This window comes from Apodemus sylvaticus, chromosome 23 (genome assembly GCF_947179515.1).
Source record: "Apodemus sylvaticus chromosome 23, mApoSyl1.1, whole genome shotgun sequence".
Lineage (NCBI taxonomy): Eukaryota > Metazoa > Chordata > Mammalia > Rodentia > Muridae > Apodemus > Apodemus sylvaticus.
Window position 1 is genome coordinate 54,119,622 of NC_067494.1, and position 2,928 is coordinate 54,122,549.

Consider the following 2,928-nt stretch of genomic DNA (forward strand, 5'->3'; position numbering starts at 1 on the left):
GACAAGTCAGCCAATGTACACATTATTCACGTTTCAGAATCCTTTACACAGAGGGCAGCATAAAGATTTCCCACAATTTCTAGTTCTCACCAGAGGCTGTTTAACTAGAAATAATTTATCTTGATCCAAGGTGATCCAAACGTCCTTAAATACTGAGGAATCTGTCTACAGTTCACCTCTTAGGTGCGGTGCTTCTTATAATAAAAAACAAAATACCACCCTAAGTGAGGTAACCCAGTCACAAAAGAACACACATGGTATGCACTCACTGATAAGTGGATATTAACCCAGAAGCTCTGAATACCCAAGACACAATTCACATATCAAATGATGCCCAAAAAGAAGGAAGGAGAGGTTCCCTGATCCTGGAAAGGCTAGATGCAGCACTGTAGGGGAGTACCAGACAGGGAAGCAGGAGGGGGTTGATTGGGAAACATGGGGAAGGAAGGGGGCTTATGGGAATTTTTGGGGAGAGGGGAAACCAGGAAAGGGGAAATCATTTGAAATGTAAATAAAGAATATATCTAAGAAAAAGTAAAGCATATATCTAATAAAAAACAAAGTTAATTTCTTATGAGAAAAGGAATATAAAGGCCACTTCCTCAGATTTGCAGCTTACTTGGGCAAACACCAGTATTCTGTGTTTGTGAAACTATGCTTCTGTGTCCTTTTTATTTTAGTATGCTAAGATTAACAGAAACATCCTAGGTTACCCCAGAACCTAGCAAGCTTGGAGCAGTCTCCCCATGCAATTTATTTACATACTATGCATGGTAATTCACAGAAATTAAACTTCCTGAGCAAGCAACACCTCAAGCTTTCTTTTTGGACATCCTGGAACTTAACTTGGTAGGGTCCTGTCCTGAGAACATTTCCCTCATTCAACTAAGGGTCAGGATCCCCTATGAAAGTCACTACTCTTTTTATCAAATATAGTATCTCTTATCCTATGATTTGGTTGCAGTGCTATGCTTTATTATACACCTTTTATTTCCAAACAATGAATTTTGTGTTTCCTTCTGGCTTAACTGCCAGTTTTCACCCTAGACCAGAATGAGAGTTAGCACTAGTTAAGGTTCCATGCAGTCAGTGTTATACTGACTTTAAATTATCTGGGCAAAATAGGTTAAACATCATTGCTAAATTCTACCTCATATAAATTTTCAGGGTGTGGCATAAAATAGCCAAAAAACTTGCACAAATCACAGATTTTTATTTCTTAATTCCTTTATTGAGGGATATGTCCTTTGCTATTATCTGACCTTACTGCAGTTCCTGATATTCTCTCTCTCTCTCTCTCTCTCTCTCTCTCTCTCTCTCTCTCTCTCTCTCTCTCTCTCTCCCTCTCTGTTTGTCTGTCTCTCTCATCTTATTTCATTTCTTTATGCTATCTTTGTTAAAGTCCCAATTGTAACCTGCTCCATGTGACACCTTACATTCTTTCCTCTCAAATCCCTCCCACCTCTCCTCTGAAATGGTGTACAACACTCTATGCTTCTCTCCTCCCTCTTACATCAATTCTCTGTAGCATTGTGGGAATCATCTTCCACTGAGGCCAGACAAGGCAGCCCTTTGGGAACCTGATGCTACAATTAGGCTACATCTTCAGAGATAGAATCTTTTCTAATTGTTTGGACAACAAGGAGACTGACGTATAGTATGTCTGGTATATATGTGTAGGATTCCTCATTCTAGCTGGTATATGGTATTTGTTTTGTAGCTCAGTCTCTGAAAGCACCCAGGTGTATAAGTTATTTGACTGTGTTGGTGTACATGTGGAGTTCCTACCCTATTCAGGGCCTTCCAACTTTTTACCAACTATTGTAAAAGAGTTCCAATATCAGTCCAATGGTTGGTTGTGGTTATATATACTTATTTCAGTTAGCTTCTGAGGTGAAGTTGATTTTTTTCCTCAGCATAACAGTTTTCCAGATTACATGTGGAATAGCTCATTAAAACAAAACTGTACAATAAAAGAACATCTGGAGGTATCAACATCCCTGACCTCAAGCTCTTCTACAGCACCATTGTAAAAAAAAAAAAAAAAAAAAAAAAAAAAACTGCATGGTGTTTGTATATTAAAAGGTTGATCAGAAAAATGAAATTAGAGACACAGAAATAAACCAAATATAGAAAGATAGATAGATAGATAGATAGATAGATAGATAGATATTTGATTTTTGATGAAAAAAGCCAAAACCACACATGGGGGGGGGTGTGTGGGGAAAGGATCTGGTTGCAGCATGCTTCCTCTTTTCTACTCAAAAGTGCCTAACTCTTCCACATTCCTTCAACAAAATGGTCAGTCACATCCCTTTCAATGGTCCCAATTTGTACACTCGTTACTTTGTTGCTATTCAAGACATCATAACTGAAAACAACTTCAAGAAGAGAGGGAGTCTTTGGTCATTTGTATCATTTTAGATTGTTCAACACTGTTAGGAAGCAGGACAGAAAGCAACAGGCATGACTTAAGGAACAGTACGCTCAGCACTCACATCTTCAAATGCAGCAAGAAGCAGAAACCACCACACAAGTGCAAAACTGTTGATATAATTTCCTTCCTCACTACAAAATTTCTTCTTAAAGGAAGTCCTATCCAATTCTCTCCAACAACCCAAAGAAATGGGGAACATGTGGTTAATGGTTTTTATGCAATGGGGATGGTTCTCATTGAAACCAACACATTTTCCATCCAGTAATCATTAACCATTACTGAACAGTTTTACATGTCCGTAATTTACTTGAAACTCAAGAGAGTTTGGGGAACAGAATGAACAGATGAAATACAAGGCTAGATGTCTGATGTAGACTGCCTTGCTTTAGTATGTCTAATGTCCTTAAATCCTTAAAGAATTATTCTTCTTAGCCAGAAATCAAATATTAGTCTGCTAAAAAGAAAATACATTTTCTTTTCCAAATGTATTT